Source organism: Thunnus thynnus, unplaced genomic scaffold (assembly GCF_963924715.1).
Source record: "Thunnus thynnus unplaced genomic scaffold, fThuThy2.1 SCAFFOLD_62, whole genome shotgun sequence".
Taxonomy (NCBI): Eukaryota; Metazoa; Chordata; class Actinopteri; order Scombriformes; family Scombridae; genus Thunnus; species Thunnus thynnus.
Genome location: NW_027095930.1, coordinates 18,813 through 28,436, shown reverse-complemented (window position 1 = coordinate 28,436; position 9,624 = coordinate 18,813). Strand labels below are relative to the sequence as shown.

General features: G+C 57.1%; 29 non-coding genes across 29 annotated transcripts; all 29 read right to left on the bottom strand.

Moving 5' to 3' along the window:
* Positions 1-64: 64 nt before the first annotated feature.
* On the bottom strand, positions 65-183 carry LOC137178795 (5S ribosomal RNA). Its single transcript, XR_010927214.1, has one exon. It is a non-coding gene; the product is annotated as a 5S ribosomal RNA (ribosomal RNA).
* A 210-nt stretch (positions 184-393) lies between these two features.
* On the bottom strand, positions 394-512 carry LOC137178829 (5S ribosomal RNA). The gene has a single exon (XR_010927246.1). It is a non-coding gene; the product is annotated as a 5S ribosomal RNA (ribosomal RNA).
* A 210-nt stretch (positions 513-722) lies between these two features.
* Positions 723-841, bottom strand: LOC137178828 (5S ribosomal RNA). The gene has a single exon (XR_010927245.1). It is a non-coding gene; the product is annotated as a 5S ribosomal RNA (ribosomal RNA).
* Positions 842-1,059: 218 nt separating this feature from the next.
* LOC137178827 (5S ribosomal RNA) lies at positions 1,060-1,178 on the bottom strand. The gene has a single exon (XR_010927244.1). It is a non-coding gene; the product is annotated as a 5S ribosomal RNA (ribosomal RNA).
* Positions 1,179-1,388: 210 nt separating this feature from the next.
* Positions 1,389-1,507, bottom strand: LOC137178825 (5S ribosomal RNA). The gene has a single exon (XR_010927243.1). It is a non-coding gene; the product is annotated as a 5S ribosomal RNA (ribosomal RNA).
* A 218-nt stretch (positions 1,508-1,725) lies between these two features.
* Positions 1,726-1,844, bottom strand: LOC137178823 (5S ribosomal RNA). The gene has a single exon (XR_010927241.1). It is a non-coding gene; the product is annotated as a 5S ribosomal RNA (ribosomal RNA).
* A 210-nt stretch (positions 1,845-2,054) lies between these two features.
* LOC137178822 (5S ribosomal RNA) lies at positions 2,055-2,173 on the bottom strand. The gene has a single exon (XR_010927240.1). It is a non-coding gene; the product is annotated as a 5S ribosomal RNA (ribosomal RNA).
* Positions 2,174-2,391: 218 nt separating this feature from the next.
* LOC137178821 (5S ribosomal RNA) lies at positions 2,392-2,510 on the bottom strand. The gene has a single exon (XR_010927239.1). It is a non-coding gene; the product is annotated as a 5S ribosomal RNA (ribosomal RNA).
* A 210-nt stretch (positions 2,511-2,720) lies between these two features.
* Positions 2,721-2,839, bottom strand: LOC137178820 (5S ribosomal RNA). Its single transcript, XR_010927238.1, has one exon. It is a non-coding gene; the product is annotated as a 5S ribosomal RNA (ribosomal RNA).
* Positions 2,840-3,049: 210 nt separating this feature from the next.
* Positions 3,050-3,168, bottom strand: LOC137178819 (5S ribosomal RNA). Its single transcript, XR_010927237.1, has one exon. It is a non-coding gene; the product is annotated as a 5S ribosomal RNA (ribosomal RNA).
* Positions 3,169-3,386: 218 nt separating this feature from the next.
* On the bottom strand, positions 3,387-3,505 carry LOC137178818 (5S ribosomal RNA). Its single transcript, XR_010927236.1, has one exon. It is a non-coding gene; the product is annotated as a 5S ribosomal RNA (ribosomal RNA).
* A 210-nt stretch (positions 3,506-3,715) lies between these two features.
* On the bottom strand, positions 3,716-3,834 carry LOC137178817 (5S ribosomal RNA). Its single transcript, XR_010927235.1, has one exon. It is a non-coding gene; the product is annotated as a 5S ribosomal RNA (ribosomal RNA).
* Positions 3,835-4,052: 218 nt separating this feature from the next.
* Positions 4,053-4,171, bottom strand: LOC137178816 (5S ribosomal RNA). Its single transcript, XR_010927234.1, has one exon. It is a non-coding gene; the product is annotated as a 5S ribosomal RNA (ribosomal RNA).
* Positions 4,172-4,389: 218 nt separating this feature from the next.
* On the bottom strand, positions 4,390-4,508 carry LOC137178815 (5S ribosomal RNA). The gene has a single exon (XR_010927233.1). It is a non-coding gene; the product is annotated as a 5S ribosomal RNA (ribosomal RNA).
* A 210-nt stretch (positions 4,509-4,718) lies between these two features.
* Positions 4,719-4,837, bottom strand: LOC137179057 (5S ribosomal RNA). Its single transcript, XR_010927462.1, has one exon. It is a non-coding gene; the product is annotated as a 5S ribosomal RNA (ribosomal RNA).
* A 218-nt stretch (positions 4,838-5,055) lies between these two features.
* On the bottom strand, positions 5,056-5,174 carry LOC137178814 (5S ribosomal RNA). The gene has a single exon (XR_010927232.1). It is a non-coding gene; the product is annotated as a 5S ribosomal RNA (ribosomal RNA).
* A 210-nt stretch (positions 5,175-5,384) lies between these two features.
* On the bottom strand, positions 5,385-5,503 carry LOC137178812 (5S ribosomal RNA). Its single transcript, XR_010927230.1, has one exon. It is a non-coding gene; the product is annotated as a 5S ribosomal RNA (ribosomal RNA).
* A 218-nt stretch (positions 5,504-5,721) lies between these two features.
* On the bottom strand, positions 5,722-5,840 carry LOC137178811 (5S ribosomal RNA). Its single transcript, XR_010927229.1, has one exon. It is a non-coding gene; the product is annotated as a 5S ribosomal RNA (ribosomal RNA).
* Positions 5,841-6,058: 218 nt separating this feature from the next.
* On the bottom strand, positions 6,059-6,177 carry LOC137178810 (5S ribosomal RNA). Its single transcript, XR_010927228.1, has one exon. It is a non-coding gene; the product is annotated as a 5S ribosomal RNA (ribosomal RNA).
* A 210-nt stretch (positions 6,178-6,387) lies between these two features.
* LOC137178809 (5S ribosomal RNA) lies at positions 6,388-6,506 on the bottom strand. The gene has a single exon (XR_010927227.1). It is a non-coding gene; the product is annotated as a 5S ribosomal RNA (ribosomal RNA).
* Positions 6,507-6,724: 218 nt separating this feature from the next.
* Positions 6,725-6,843, bottom strand: LOC137178808 (5S ribosomal RNA). Its single transcript, XR_010927226.1, has one exon. It is a non-coding gene; the product is annotated as a 5S ribosomal RNA (ribosomal RNA).
* A 218-nt stretch (positions 6,844-7,061) lies between these two features.
* LOC137178807 (5S ribosomal RNA) lies at positions 7,062-7,180 on the bottom strand. Its single transcript, XR_010927225.1, has one exon. It is a non-coding gene; the product is annotated as a 5S ribosomal RNA (ribosomal RNA).
* Positions 7,181-7,390: 210 nt separating this feature from the next.
* LOC137178806 (5S ribosomal RNA) lies at positions 7,391-7,509 on the bottom strand. The gene has a single exon (XR_010927224.1). It is a non-coding gene; the product is annotated as a 5S ribosomal RNA (ribosomal RNA).
* A 218-nt stretch (positions 7,510-7,727) lies between these two features.
* LOC137178805 (5S ribosomal RNA) lies at positions 7,728-7,846 on the bottom strand. The gene has a single exon (XR_010927223.1). It is a non-coding gene; the product is annotated as a 5S ribosomal RNA (ribosomal RNA).
* A 218-nt stretch (positions 7,847-8,064) lies between these two features.
* On the bottom strand, positions 8,065-8,183 carry LOC137178804 (5S ribosomal RNA). The gene has a single exon (XR_010927222.1). It is a non-coding gene; the product is annotated as a 5S ribosomal RNA (ribosomal RNA).
* A 210-nt stretch (positions 8,184-8,393) lies between these two features.
* LOC137179056 (5S ribosomal RNA) lies at positions 8,394-8,512 on the bottom strand. The gene has a single exon (XR_010927461.1). It is a non-coding gene; the product is annotated as a 5S ribosomal RNA (ribosomal RNA).
* A 218-nt stretch (positions 8,513-8,730) lies between these two features.
* Positions 8,731-8,849, bottom strand: LOC137178803 (5S ribosomal RNA). The gene has a single exon (XR_010927221.1). It is a non-coding gene; the product is annotated as a 5S ribosomal RNA (ribosomal RNA).
* Positions 8,850-9,059: 210 nt separating this feature from the next.
* Positions 9,060-9,178, bottom strand: LOC137179044 (5S ribosomal RNA). The gene has a single exon (XR_010927449.1). It is a non-coding gene; the product is annotated as a 5S ribosomal RNA (ribosomal RNA).
* Positions 9,179-9,396: 218 nt separating this feature from the next.
* Positions 9,397-9,515, bottom strand: LOC137178801 (5S ribosomal RNA). Its single transcript, XR_010927219.1, has one exon. It is a non-coding gene; the product is annotated as a 5S ribosomal RNA (ribosomal RNA).
* Positions 9,516-9,624: the final 109 nt, after the last annotated feature.

Here is a 9,624-nt window from a genome sequence, read left to right as displayed (position 1 = left end):
CGGAGTAGAACGAGAGAGGATCCCTACGTTAAACACGGCAGGAGCTTGTGGAGAAAAGTGAAAAAGCTTACAGCACCTGGTATTCCCAGGCGGTCTCCCATCCAAGTACTAACCAGGCCCGACCCTGCTTAGCTTCCGAGATCAGACGAGATCGGGTGTGTTCAGGGTGGTATGGCCGTAAGCTGTCCAAGGTACCACGCATGGGCCTTTTAGGGATGTCGCTCGTCAGACGCGCCTTCAACGCCCAGGCGGCAGCTGCGCTGAGAGCGTTCCGATCCGTCGGAGAAATACCAGAGAGTGGGACTCCCGCGCACAGTTCTGCAAAGACACGGAGGAAAACCAGAGAGGATCCCTACGTTAAACACGGCAGGAGCTTGTGGAGAAAAGTGAAAAAGCTTACAGCACCTGGTATTCCCAGGCGGTCTCCCATCCAAGTACTAACCAGGCCCGACCCTGCTTAGCTTCCGAGATCAGACGAGATCGGGCGTGTTCAGGGTGGTATGGCCGTAAGCTGTCCAAGGTACCACGCATGGGCCTTTTAGGGATGTCGCTCGTCAGACGCGCCTTCAACGCCCAGGCGGCAGCTGCGCTGAGAGCGTTCCGATCCGTCGGAGAAATACCAGAGAGTGGGACTCCCGCGCACAGTTCTGCAAAGACACGGAGGAAAACCAGAGAGGATCCCTACGTTAAACACGGCAGGAGCTTGTGGAGAAAAGTGAAAAAGCTTACAGCACCTGGTATTCCCAGGCGGTCTCCCATCCAAGTACTAACCAGGCCCGACCCTGCTTAGCTTCCGAGATCAGACGAGATCGGGCGTGTTCAGGGTGGTATGGCCGTAAGCTGTCCAAGGTACCACGCATGGGCCTTTTAGGGATGTCGCTCGTCAGACGCGCCTTCAACGCCCAGGCGGCAGCTGCGCTGAGAGCGTTCCGATCCGTTCCTCCGTCGGAGAAATACCAGAGAGTGGGACTCCCGCGCACAGTTCTGCAAAGACACGGAGGAAAACCAGAGAGGATCCCTACGTTAAACACGGCAGGAGCTTGTGGAGAAAAGTGAAAAAGCTTACAGCACCTGGTATTCCCAGGCGGTCTCCCATCCAAGTACTAACCAGGCCCGACCCTGCTTAGCTTCCGAGATCAGACGAGATCGGGCGTGTTCAGGGTGGTATGGCCGTAAGCTGTCCAAGGTACCACGCATGGGCCTTTTAGGGATGTCGCTCGTCAGACGCGCCTTCAACGCCCAGGCGGCAGCTGCGCTGAGAGCGTTCCGATCCGTCGGAGAAATACCAGAGAGTGGGACTCCCGCGCACAGTTCTGCAAAGACACGGAGGAAAACCAGAGAGGATCCCTACGTTAAACACGGCAGGAGCTTGTGGAGAAAAGTGAAAAAGCTTACAGCACCTGGTATTCCCAGGCGGTCTCCCATCCAAGTACTAACCAGGCCCGACCCTGCTTAGCTTCCGAGATCAGACGAGATCGGGCGTGTTCAGGGTGGTATGGCCGTAAGCTGTCCAAGGTACCACGCATGGGCCTTTTAGGGATGTCGCTCGTCAGACGCGCCTTCAACGCCCAGGCGGCAGCTGCGCTGAGAGCGTTCCGATCCGTTCCTCCGTCGGAGAAATACCAGAGAGTGGGACTCCCGCGCACAGTTCTGCAAAGACACGGAGGAAAACCAGAGAGGATCCCTACGTTAAACACGGCAGGAGCTTGTGGAGAAAAGTGAAAAAGCTTACAGCACCTGGTATTCCCAGGCGGTCTCCCATCCAAGTACTAACCAGGCCCGACCCTGCTTAGCTTCCGAGATCAGACGAGATCGGGCGTGTTCAGGGTGGTATGGCCGTAAGCTGTCCAAGGTACCACGCATGGGCCTTTTAGGGATGTCGCTCGTCAGACGCGCCTTCAACGCCCAGGCGGCAGCTGCGCTGAGAGCGTTCCGATCCGTCGGAGAAATACCAGAGAGTGGGACTCCCGCGCACAGTTCTGCAAAGACACGGAGGAAAACCAGAGAGGATCCCTACGTTAAACACGGCAGGAGCTTGTGGAGAAAAGTGAAAAAGCTTACAGCACCTGGTATTCCCAGGCGGTCTCCCATCCAAGTACTAACCAGGCCCGACCCTGCTTAGCTTCCGAGATCAGACGAGATCGGGCGTGTTCAGGGTGGTATGGCCGTAAGCTGTCCAAGGTACCACGCATGGGCCTTTTAGGGATGTCGCTCGTCAGACGCGCCTTCAACGCCCAGGCGGCAGCTGCGCTGAGAGCGTTCCGATCCGTTCCTCCGTCGGAGAAATACCAGAGAGTGGGACTCCCGCGCACAGTTCTGCAAAGACACGGAGGAAAACCAGAGAGGATCCCTACGTTAAACACGGCAGGAGCTTGTGGAGAAAAGTGAAAAAGCTTACAGCACCTGGTATTCCCAGGCGGTCTCCCATCCAAGTACTAACCAGGCCCGACCCTGCTTAGCTTCCGAGATCAGACGAGATCGGGCGTGTTCAGGGTGGTATGGCCGTAAGCTGTCCAAGGTACCACGCATGGGCCTTTTAGGGATGTCGCTCGTCAGACGCGCCTTCAACGCCCAGGCGGCAGCTGCGCTGAGAGCGTTCCGATCCGTCGGAGAAATACCAGAGAGTGGGACTCCCGCGCACAGTTCTGCAAAGACACGGAGGAAAACCAGAGAGGATCCCTACGTTAAACACGGCAGGAGCTTGTGGAGAAAAGTGAAAAAGCTTACAGCACCTGGTATTCCCAGGCGGTCTCCCATCCAAGTACTAACCAGGCCCGACCCTGCTTAGCTTCCGAGATCAGACGAGATCGGGCGTGTTCAGGGTGGTATGGCCGTAAGCTGTCCAAGGTACCACGCATGGGCCTTTTAGGGATGTCGCTCGTCAGACGCGCCTTCAACGCCCAGGCGGCAGCTGCGCTGAGAGCGTTCCGATCCGTCGGAGAAATACCAGAGAGTGGGACTCCCGCGCACAGTTCTGCAAAGACACGGAGGAAAACCAGAGAGGATCCCTACGTTAAACACGGCAGGAGCTTGTGGAGAAAAGTGAAAAAGCTTACAGCACCTGGTATTCCCAGGCGGTCTCCCATCCAAGTACTAACCAGGCCCGACCCTGCTTAGCTTCCGAGATCAGACGAGATCGGGCGTGTTCAGGGTGGTATGGCCGTAAGCTGTCCAAGGTACCACGCATGGGCCTTTTAGGGATGTCGCTCGTCAGACGCGCCTTCAACGCCCAGGCGGCAGCTGCGCTGAGAGCGTTCCGATCCGTTCCTCCGTCGGAGAAATACCAGAGAGTGGGACTCCCGCGCACAGTTCTGCAAAGACACGGAGGAAAACCAGAGAGGATCCCTACGTTAAACACGGCAGGAGCTTGTGGAGAAAAGTGAAAAAGCTTACAGCACCTGGTATTCCCAGGCGGTCTCCCATCCAAGTACTAACCAGGCCCGACCCTGCTTAGCTTCCGAGATCAGACGAGATCGGGCGTGTTCAGGGTGGTATGGCCGTAAGCTGTCCAAGGTACCACGCATGGGCCTTTTAGGGATGTCGCTCGTCAGACGCGCCTTCAACGCCCAGGCGGCAGCTGCGCTGAGAGCGTTCCGATCCGTCGGAGAAATACCAGAGAGTGGGACTCCCGCGCACAGTTCTGCAAAGACACGGAGGAAAACCAGAGAGGATCCCTACGTTAAACACGGCAGGAGCTTGTGGAGAAAAGTGAAAAAGCTTACAGCACCTGGTATTCCCAGGCGGTCTCCCATCCAAGTACTAACCAGGCCCGACCCTGCTTAGCTTCCGAGATCAGACGAGATCGGGCGTGTTCAGGGTGGTATGGCCGTAAGCTGTCCAAGGTACCACGCATGGGCCTTTTAGGGATGTCGCTCGTCAGACGCGCCTTCAACGCCCAGGCGGCAGCTGCGCTGAGAGCGTTCCGATCCGTTCCTCCGTCGGAGAAATACCAGAGAGTGGGACTCCCGCGCACAGTTCTGCAAAGACACGGAGGAAAACCAGAGAGGATCCCTACGTTAAACACGGCAGGAGCTTGTGGAGAAAAGTGAAAAAGCTTACAGCACCTGGTATTCCCAGGCGGTCTCCCATCCAAGTACTAACCAGGCCCGACCCTGCTTAGCTTCCGAGATCAGACGAGATCGGGCGTGTTCAGGGTGGTATGGCCGTAAGCTGTCCAAGGTACCACGCATGGGCCTTTTAGGGATGTCGCTCGTCAGACGCGCCTTCAACGCCCAGGCGGCAGCTGCGCTGAGAGCGTTCCGATCCGTTCCTCCGTCGGAGAAATACCAGAGAGTGGGACTCCCGCGCACAGTTCTGCAAAGACACGGAGGAAAACCAGAGAGGATCCCTACGTTAAACACGGCAGGAGCTTGTGGAGAAAAGTGAAAAAGCTTACAGCACCTGGTATTCCCAGGCGGTCTCCCATCCAAGTACTAACCAGGCCCGACCCTGCTTAGCTTCCGAGATCAGACGAGATCGGGCGTGTTCAGGGTGGTATGGCCGTAAGCTGTCCAAGGTACCACGCATGGGCCTTTTAGGGATGTCGCTCGTCAGACGCGCCTTCAACGCCCAGGCGGCAGCTGCGCTGAGAGCGTTCCGATCCGTCGGAGAAATACCAGAGAGTGGGACTCCCGCGCACAGTTCTGCAAAGACACGGAGGAAAACCAGAGAGGATCCCTATGTTAAACACGGCAGGAGCTTGTGGAGAAAAGTGAAAAAGCTTACAGCACCTGGTATTCCCAGGCGGTCTCCCATCCAAGTACTAACCAGACCCGACCCTGCTTAGCTTCCGAGATCAGACGAGATCGGGCGTGTTCAGGGTGGTATGGCCGTAAGCTGTCCAAGGTACCACGCATGGGCCTTTTAGGGATGTCGCTCGTCAGACGCGCCTTCAACGCCCAGGCGGCAGCTGCGCTGAGAGCATTCCGATCCGTTCCTCCGTCGGAGAAATACCAGAGAGTGGGACTCCCGCGCACAGTTCTGCAAAGACACGGAGGAAAACCAGAGAGGATCCCTACGTTAAACACGGCAGGAGCTTGTGGAGAAAAGTGAAAAAGCTTACAGCACCTGGTATTCCCAGGCGGTCTCCCATCCAAGTACTAACCAGGCCCGACCCTGCTTAGCTTCCGAGATCAGACGAGATCGGGCGTGTTCAGGGTGGTATGGCCGTAAGCTGTCCAAGGTACCACGCATGGGCCTTTTAGGGATGTCGCTCGTCAGACGCGCCTTCAACGCCAAGGCGGCAGCTGCGCTGAGAGCGTTCCGATCCGTCGGAGAAATACCAGAGAGTGGGACTCCCGCGCACAGTTCTGCAAAGACACGGAGGAAAACCAGAGAGGATCCCTACGTTAAACACGGCAGGAGCTTGTGGAGAAAAGTGAAAAAGCTTACAGCACCTGGTATTCCCAGGCGGTCTCCCATCCAAGTACTAACCAGGCCCGACCCTGCTTAGCTTCCGAGATCAGACGAGATCGGGCGTGTTCAGGGTGGTATGGCCGTAAGCTGTCCAAGGTACCACGCATGGGCCTTTTAGGGATGTCGCTCGTCAGACGCGCCTTCAACGCCCAGGCGGCAGCTGCGCTGAGAGCGTTCCGATCCGTTCCTCCGTCGGAGAAATACCAGAGAGTGGGACTCCCGCGCACAGTTCTGCAAAGGCACGGAGGAAAACCAGAGAGGATCCCTACGTTAAACACGGCAGGAGCTTGTGGAGAAAAGTGAAAAAGCTTACAGCACCTGGTATTCCCAGGCGGTCTCCCATCCAAGTACTAACCAGGCCCGACCCTGCTTAGCTTCCGAGATCAGACGAGATCGGGCGTGTTCAGGGTGGTATGGCCGTAAGCTGTCCAAGGTACCACGCATGGGCCTTTTAGGGATGTCGCTCGTCAGACGCGCCTTCAACGCCCAGGCGGCAGCTGCGCTGAGAGCGTTCCGATCCGTTCCTCCGTCGGAGAAATACCAGAGAGTGGGACTCCCGCGCACAGTTCTGCAAAGACACGGAGGAAAACCAGAGAGGATCCCTACGTTAAACACGGCAGGAGCTTGTGGAGAAAAGTGAAAAAGCTTACAGCACCTGGTATTCCCAGGCGGTCTCCCATCCAAGTACTAACCAGGCCCGACCCTGCTTAGCTTCCGAGATCAGACGAGATCGGGCGTGTTCAGGGTGGTATGGCCGTAAGCTGTCCAAGGTACCACGCATGGGCCTTTTAGGGATGTCGCTCGTCAGACGCGCCTTCAACGCCCAGGCGGCAGCTGCGCTGAGAGCGTTCCGATCCGTCGGAGAAATACCAGAGAGTGGGACTCCCGCGCACAGTTCTGCAAAGACACGGAGGAAAACCAGAGAGGATCCCTATGTTAAACACGGCAGGAGCTTGTGGAGAAAAGTGAAAAAGCTTACAGCACCTGGTATTCCCAGGCGGTCTCCCATCCAAGTACTAACCAGGCCCGACCCTGCTTAGCTTCCGAGATCAGACGAGATCGGGCGTGTTCAGGGTGGTATGGCCGTAAGCTGTCCAAGGTACCACGCATGGGCCTTTTAGGGATGTCGCTCGTCAGACGCGCCTTCAACGCCCAGGCGGCAGCTGCGCTGAGAGCGTTCCGATCCGTTCCTCCGTCGGAGAAATACCAGAGAGTGGGACTCCCGCGCACAGTTCTGCAAAGACACGGAGGAAAACCAGAGAGGATCCCTACGTTAAACACGGCAGGAGCTTGTGGAGAAAAGTGAAAAAGCTTACAGCACCTGGTATTCCCAGGCGGTCTCCCATCCAAGTACTAACCAGGCCCGACCCTGCTTAGCTTCCGAGATCAGACGAGATCGGGCGTGTTCAGGGTGGTATGGCCGTAAGCTGTCCAAGGTACCACGCATGGGCCTTTTAGGGATGTCGCTCGTCAGACGCGCCTTCAACGCCCAGGCGGCAGCTGCGCTGAGAGCGTTCCGATCCGTTCCTCCGTCGGAGAAATACCAGAGAGTGGGACTCCCGCGCACAGTTCTGCAAAGACACGGAGGAAAACCAGAGAGGATCCCTACGTTAAACACGGCAGGAGCTTGTGGAGAAAAGTGAAAAAGCTTACAGCACCTGGTATTCCCAGGCGGTCTCCCATCCAAGTACTAACCAGGCCCGACCCTGCTTAGCTTCCGAGATCAGACGAGATCGGGCGTGTTCAGGGTGGTATGGCCGTAAGCTGTCCAAGGTACCACGCATGGGCCTTTTAGGGATGTCGCTCGTCAGACGCGCCTTCAACGCCCAGGCGGCAGCTGCGCTGAGAGCGTTCCGATCCGTCGGAGAAATACCAGAGAGTGGGACTCCCGCGCACAGTTCTGCAAAGACACGGAGGAAAACCAGAGAGGATCCCTACGTTAAACACGGCAGGAGCTTGTGGAGAAAAGTGAAAAAGCTTACAGCACCTGGTATTCCCAGGCGGTCTCCCATCCAAGTACTAACCAGGCCCGACCCTGCTTAGCTTCCGAGATCAGACGAGATCGGGCGTGTTCAGGGTGGTATGGCCGTAAGCTGTCCAAGGTACCACGCATGGGCCTTTTAGGGATGTCGCTCGTCAGACGCGCCTTCAACGCCCAGGCGGCAGCTGCGCTGAGAGCGTTCCGATCCGTTCCTCCGTCGGAGAAATACCAGAGAGTGGGACTCCCGCGCACAGTTCTGCAAAGACACGGAGGAAAACCAGAGAGGATCCCTACGTTAAACACGGCAGGAGCTTGTGGAGAAAAGTGAAAAAGCTTACAGCACCTGGTATTCCCAGGCGGTCTCCCATCCAAGTACTAACCAGGCCCGACCCTGCTTAGCTTCCGAGATCAGACGAGATCGGGCGTGTTCAGGGTGGTATGGCCGTAAGCTGTCCAAGGTACCACGCATGGGCCTTTTAGGGATGTCGCTCGTCAGACGCGCCTTCAACGCCCAGGCGGCAGCTGCGCTGAGAGCGTTCCGATCCGTTCCTCCGTCGGAGAAATACCAGAGAGTGGGACTCCCGCGCACAGTTCTGCAAAGACACGGAGGAAAACCAGAGAGGATCCCTACGTTAAACACGGCAGGAGCTTGTGGAGAAAAGTGAAAAAGCTTACAGCACCTGGTATTCCCAGGCGGTCTCCCATCCAAGTACTAACCAGGCCCGACCCTGCTTAGCTTCCGAGATCAGACGAGATCGGGCGTGTTCAGGGTGGTATGGCCGTAAGCTGTCCAAGGTACCACGCATGGGCCTTTTAGGGATGTCGCTCGTCAGACGCGCCTTCAACGCCCAGGCGGCAGCTGCGCTGAGAGCGTTCCGATCCGTCGGAGAAATACCAGAGAGTGGGACTCCCGCGCACAGTTCTGCAAAGACACGGAGGAAAACCAGAGAGGATCCCTATGTTAAACACGGCAGGAGCTTGTGGAGAAAAGTGAAAAAGCTTACAGCACCTGGTATTCCCAGGCGGTCTCCCATCCAAGTACTAACCAGACCCGACCCTGCTTAGCTTCCGAGATCAGACGAGATCGGGCGTGTTCAGGGTGGTATGGCCGTAAGCTGTCCAAGGTACCACGCATGGGCCTTTTAGGGATGTCGCTCGTCAGACGCGCCTTCAACGCCCAGGCGGCAGCTGCGCTGAGAGCATTCCGATCCGTTCCTCCGTCGGAGAAATACCAGAGAGTGGGACTCCCGCGCACAGTTCTGCAAAGACACGGAGGAAAACCAGAGAGGATCCCTACGTTAAACACGGCAGGAGCTTGTGGAGAAAAGTGAAAAAGCTTACAGCACCTGGTATTCCCAGGCGGTCTCCCATCCAAGTACTAACCAGGCCCGACCCTGCTTAGCTTCCGAGATCAGACGAGATCGGGCGTGTTCAGGGTGGTATGGCCGTAAGCTGTCCAAGGTACCACGCATGGGCCTTTTAGGGATGTCGCTCGTCAGACGCGCCTTCAACGCCAAGGCGGCAGCTGCGCTGAGAGCGTTCCGATCCGTCGGAGAAATACCAGAGAGTGGGACTCCCGCGCACAGTTCTGCAAAGACACGGAGGAAAACCAGAGAGGATCCCTACGTTAAACACGGCAGGAGCTTGTGGAGAAAAGTGAAAAAGCTTACAGCACCTGGTATTCCCAGACGGTCTCCCATCCAAGTACTAACCAGGCCCGACCCTGCTTAGCTTCCGAGATCAGACGAGATCGGGCGTGTTCAGGGTGGTATGGCCGTAAGCTGTCCAAGGTACCACGCATGGGCCTTTTAGGGATGTCGCTCGTCAGACGCGCCTTCAACGCCCAGGCGGCAGCTGCGCTGAGAGCGTTCCGATCCGTTCCTCCGTCGGAGAAATACCAGAGAGTGGGACTCCCGCGCACAGTTCTGCAAAGGCACGGAGGAAAACCAGAGAGGATCCCTACGTTAAACACGGCAGGAGCTTGTGGAGAAAAGTGAAAAAGCTTACAGCACCTGGTATTCCCAGGCGGTCTCCCATCCAAGTACTAACCAGGCCCGACCCTGCTTAGCTTCCGAGATCAGACGAGATCGGGCGTGTTCAGGGTGGTATGGCCGTAAGCTGTCCAAGGTACCACGCATGGGCCTTTTAGGGATGTCGCTCGTCAGACGCGCCTTCAACGCCCAGGCGGCAGCTGCGCTGAGAGCGTTCCGATCCGTTCCTCCGTCGGA